Raw genomic sequence first — 6000 nt, 5'->3', positions numbered from 1 at the left:
AATGTGGGTCCAATAAAACGTCTGCTGGCAGCAAGGAGAAGCTGTTCTTGAGTCGGTAGCATGCTGGAACAATGGTTAGCGCTGCTGTGTTACAGGGATGTGAGTTTGATTCCCGGCTTTGATCACTTTATGGAATTTGCACATTATCCCCGTGTTCGTGTGTGTTTCTCCGGAAGCTCCGGTTTCCACCCTCGTTCCAAACATGTGCAGTTTAAGTTGACTGGCCATGCTAAATTCTCTATTATGATCCCGAGATATGTATGTCAGAAAGATTAGCAAGGTTCATAAGTGGGCCTGGTTGGGATTTTGTAGGTGCAGGCTCGATGGTTGGAATGACGTCCTTCTCCAATGTAGTGTTCCGATGATTCAATGTGTCAGTCGGTCTATGTCCTCAGACTTTTTATCTTTTTTCTCGACGGAACAAAGTGGAAGAGTTTATGTCCGTGGTGCATTGGGTCTTTAATATGCTGGCTGCTTTTCTGAGGCAGCGGGAAATTTAGTCAGTATCAATCGGTGGGAGGTTGGTTTAAGTGATGGATCGGGCTCAATTCATGAAGCTTTGAAGTTTCTTACATCTTGGACAGATCAGGAACCATACCAAGCTATGATACAACCAGAAGTAATGTTTTCTATGGTGCATCTGTGAAAGTTGAATAGAATTATAGCTAATATGCCAAATGTCCTTAGACCTCTGAGAAAGTTGACGCGTTGGTGAGACTTGTTGACTACTGTGTCTTGGTGGAGGGACCAGGATAGGTTGTTGATGATCTGCACCCCTAAAAAAAGTGATGCTGTCGACAATTTCACCTTCGCCCCATTGTTATAGACAGGGGGAGGTACTCCACTGTGCTCCTTGAAGTCGATGATGATCTCCTTTGCTTTGTTGACACTGAGGAAGAGATTATTGTGGTCGCACTGGCTCACCAGATTCTCTGTCTCCTGTTCTCGGCCTTATCGTTGTTTGAGATTTGATCCACTACAGTGATGTGATCAGCAAATTTGGAAATCGAGTTGGAGGGAAATTTGGCCTTGCAGCCATCAGCACAGAAGGATATAGTGAGGGGGTGAGGACACAACCATGTGAGACACCGCTGCCGAGCTGTCGTCAATAAACATGAGATTGTGTTCCAGGGTTGAAGGTAGGGCCAAGGAGATGGTTTTCTGTCGACCTGTTGTGAAGGTAGATGAACTGCAGTGGGTCTGGGCAATCTGGGAGGCCGGAATTGATTCATACCGGAATTAACATTTTGATATGTTTCATAACATTGGATATCAGTGCCACTGGACGATGGCCACTGAGGCAAGCTGTTTGGCTTTTCCTTTGTATAGGCTTTGGTTTGAGTTTGTTCTTGCCTGGTGCATAGATTAGCAACCTACCTGCCGGGAAAGGACTCACTGATCTTCAATGGTCCAGTAGGCCACACTGGGACAACAGCAAGCTTACTGGGTACTGTGGATGGTAGCTATTCACTGAACCCTGAAGCTTGCTCCCACTGTTGAAAGCAAACCCTGATAATGGTATTCTATGCCAATCGAATGTGAGATTGCTGTTTCTTTCTGTGTTGTGCGAATGGTGGTAATAGTGTTGTTGTCTCTTCCCCAGGATGCAGTCCTGTGTAAGTATAATAGAGTCAGAACTGTTGAGGCATCAGGATCTCCCTCTGCCGACTGTTAATATTGTCCAGAGGAAAGGGTGAAACCAGCACTGTTTGATACCATGTCTGCTGCAGGGGTTGTCAGTAAGCTGTCTGACAGACGACAGATTATCACCTCCAGGACTCCACTCCGGATTTTCAGTCTCCCTCATCCTTCTTACTGCCAAATACCCACAAAGGTAGAGGGACTATTCAACTGTAGCTGAGAGAGGATCAATGTTGTGGACTCCCCAGAAAACTCTCACGTAAGTGTATACCATTGTGTCGCTACCATAGAGCAGGATAGTGACACCGTGGTTAGCACCACTGACTCATAGCATCAGGGATCTCAGTTCACTGTCTGCGTGGAGTTTGGAACTTCTCCCGTGTCTGTGTGGATTCCTTCCGGATTCTCCAGTTTCCTCTCACACTGCAAACAAAGTTTTGGATTAAAAAAATAATTCTTCTTTGTGTATGTCTCTACATTTTTTTTCTATTTTAATCCGTCCTCAGTCTAAACGGGATTTTCTTCCTCTCAATCATGTCTAATTTTATTCTGTATTTCCTTCCTGACAGTGAACGTAATCACAATTGTGACACTGACGAGCAGAAACTGTGGTCTGTCCAAATGTGTCACTCGTTACCTGGTGGCCATGTCAGCGGGGGATCTGCTGGTCATTATCCTCGACCTGATATTGAGACACATTCCCACTCTTTACCAGGAACAGTTTTATTTCTTGCTATCGCTCCCCGTGTGTAACATCCACGCCGTCCTGCTTTATGCAGCCACTGACTGTTCTGTCTGGTTCACCGTCACTTTTACCTTTGATCGATTTGTGGCCATTTGCTGCCCCAAGCTGAGTAGTAAATATTGCACAGAGAAATCTGCTGCTGTGGTTCTGGGAACAGTGACGGTGCTGAGCTGTTTAAAGAACATTTTCTGGTATTTTATGTTATTAGATGGATATGTGATGGTGAGCATCCCCTGGTTTTGTGGTGTCAGAACAGATATTAGGAAATCTCTGGTCTGGGGAACGATCGAGTTCCTCCACAACATTCTAACCCCATGTGTCCCATTCGTCCTGATTCTGCTGTTCAATGGTCTCACCGTCAAACACATTTTACTGAGTAGTAGAGCCCGCAGGAGACTCCAGGCTCACAGCAGTGGGGAGAATCCCAGAGACCCAGAAATGGAGAATCGCAGGAAATCCATTATTTTATTGTTTTGTTTATCAGCCAATTTCATCTTGTTATGGGCGACGTTAATGGTATTCACTATATGGATCCGAATGCGTGATTTGGGCTATCGGTCAGTATCATTACATTATTTTGTTGTGGAATTGGGTTTCATTCTGCAACTCACAAATTGCTGTACAAACACTGTCATTTATGCTGTGACACAGACTCACTTCAGGCAGCAGCTGAAAAATCTGCTGAAATATCCACTTACTGCAATTCTTCAACGCATTATGAGATGACACTACAACCAAAGACGCATTACTCTTCCTATTGGACATTCAAACTGTAAATGACAAACAGACTCATAGAGACAGCAATAGACAGATAAAGAGAGAGAGAGGACAGTGGGAGCAACAGTGAGAGTGATAGAGAGACGGAGATTGACAGAGAATGAGAAGGGCACAAATTCATGGAGTGTGACAGATTTCAAAGTGTTTCTAACAGATATAGGGAAAGAAACAGAGAGACAGAGCGAGAGAGAGAGCGGGGGTGGGAGAAGGACAGAGACAGATAGGGACTCTCACAGAGCGAGATAAACAGGAACAGATATTGAGGGAAATGTGGAAGGAGGTGGACAGGGAACAAGAAAGGGAGACAGAGGCCGACAGATGGGAGGTTGTAATGAGACAGGAAGACTAAGACATAAAGGGAGATAGTAAGGGAGGCAGAGTGAAATGGATACAGAGACAGAGCGTCAGTGAATTTGAAAGAGTGGGACTGAATGAGTACAATGGACACAGCATGAGCAAAAGACAGAGCGAGGTAGAGAGAGAGGCAGAGAAATAAGAAAAGGGCGACAAGGTAGGAGGGGGAGAAGGAGAGTGAGACTGAGAGGGAGGAGGAGACTCAGAAGAAGCGTGTTGACAGACGGTGAATAAGCGAGATGCAGAGATACAGTAAGAGATACAGAGAAACAGGCAGAGATAGAGAGAGAGAGATGCACAGAAAGACAGAAAGAGACAGAGAGAGACATATTTAATGACTTTGACGGTAACCATCAGTTGGAGTTATTGGAATATGAGCTCCCTGATTGAGACGTCAATGCTGCCTAATCAGGAGCCCTGCAGACATACATAATAAGGTGTGTCTACGTTACCAGAACTCACGGTGTGGACACTCAGGATGTGGATGTGATGGACTGGTGGTTTTATCATTTGACTATTAATACAGAAACTCAGCTAATGTTCTGGGCACCCGGGTTCCAATTCTGTCACATCAGATGGTGGAATTTGAATAAATATTTCTGGAATTCCCAATCTGCTGATGACCATAAAAACATTATCGATTTTCTGAAAAACAAAACATCTGGCTCACCAATGTCCCAATGAAGAAAACCTGTGGTCCTTATGTGGTCAAGACTAGATGTGACTCCAGAGCCACAACAACGTGGTTGACTCTTAATTGGCCTCTGAGAAAGGGCAACTAGAGATGGGCAATAAATGCTGGCCGGCCAAAGAAACCCAAGTGCCAACAATGAATAAAAGTACTTTGTACTCGGAAATTTTAAACAACTGTGTCTCCCATCGGGATAAATAACCAATCACTCGGATCGAGCAACTAAACTAAAAGCTGGCAGGAGGATACTTGTTTCCGAATATGAGCTTATTCAAGTGTACTTTCACTAACAGCTAGATGAGGGTTTCCAGCTATACTCAACAGTTCATACTCAGAGGAAATTTAACACGTATAAAGTATCGGCGTACATTAACACTGCAATGAAGTTACTGCAAAAAAGATGCTGATCGCCACAAACTGGTCCGGGTAACACTGAGGGAGAATTTAGCATGGCCAATGCACCTAACCAGCATGTCTTTCAGACTGTGGGAGGAAAGCAGAGAAACCAGAGGAAACCCAAGCAGATACAGAGAGTATGTGCAGACTCTGCACATTTACCCAAGCCAGGAATTGAACCTAGGTCTCTGGTGTTATGAGGCCACAGTGCTAACCACTGTGACAAACCAGTCGCTAACGCAGATGCCTTGGGTTGGCGAAGATTAACAGACACTTGTTGTACCCACAGTGGAAGAGATGGTAATCATGAACTTTTTTTCAAATCTCCCCCAGTGGCAGGCGATAATATTCGGCTGTGGAGGCTAAATTACCCAGTCCTGAATAAACTGAAGCAACGAGCGCTGATGGGGGAAACCAAAAGGCCGTTACAGACTGAATTACACCCATATTGGAGTGGTAGAGAACAGCTGACTGTGGAAGATGGCACAATCCTAAGGGGTTCAAGAGTCTCGTCATGAGACAGGTTCGCCATTGACTCCTGGCTGAACTTTGCCATGGCCACCAGGAGCAGCAAGCTGAAGATTCTCCAAGTTGCCATGTCTGTTGACCAGGTATGGATACAGTTATTTGCTCGTGAGTGAGTGTTGGCAACATCAACAAGAGCAGAACAATCAGTAGTCACTACTCTTCACACTTGGCAATGGCCAGGACGGCTGAAGTTTCTGCACATGGACAGTGCCGGATCGTTCATGGGCTCTATGTTCCTGATAATGGTAGATGCTGATTCACGATGGATGACCGTACAGAGGGTGAGTTCATCAAACACAAGGACGAGAGTGGAGAAACTTCACACCTCTTTCTTGATACCCAGGATCCCGCAGGTTTTGGTTTCTGAAAATGGTCCACCCTTCTTCAGCCAGGAATATGTGCTTTGCATGAAGTTGCACAGAAATTGAAACATTAGGACAGTGCCATATTACTCATCATCTAACGGCCTCATGGAAAGAGAGGCCCAATCAGTAAAAACAGTTTCAAAAAAATAACACCCCACAGTTTCTTTGGAACCAATCCATCCAGATTCATCTTCAATTACAGGACAACACCTCCCCCCCCCCCCCCCCGCCCCCAACCACCCCCTCCACAACACCACCCCCTTCCCCTCTTCAACGAATGGAATAGCCCAAGCAGAGTTGCTCATGGGAAGATCAAACTTCCCGAAGTTCAGTTTGATTTTCCGAGGGCGGGAGTTGACACCCAGTGCCGTTCCCAACAGCCGGGAGACAGACTTAAAGGCAGTCGCTAGGTTATTAGTAAAGAATCATGACAATGGATCCACGTGGTCACGTGTTATGTTCAGGTCAGAAACATGGCCAGCTTCCTACCAAGTTCACTTGGG

The sequence above is a fragment of the Carcharhinus amblyrhynchos genome, unplaced genomic scaffold (genome assembly GCF_965287045.1).
Source record: "Carcharhinus amblyrhynchos unplaced genomic scaffold, sCarAmb.v2.hapA scaffold_38, whole genome shotgun sequence".
Lineage (NCBI taxonomy): Eukaryota > Metazoa > Chordata > Chondrichthyes > Carcharhiniformes > Carcharhinidae > Carcharhinus > Carcharhinus amblyrhynchos.
The sequence above is the reverse complement of the archived record's forward strand: the minus strand, read 5'-3'. Positions refer to the sequence as shown.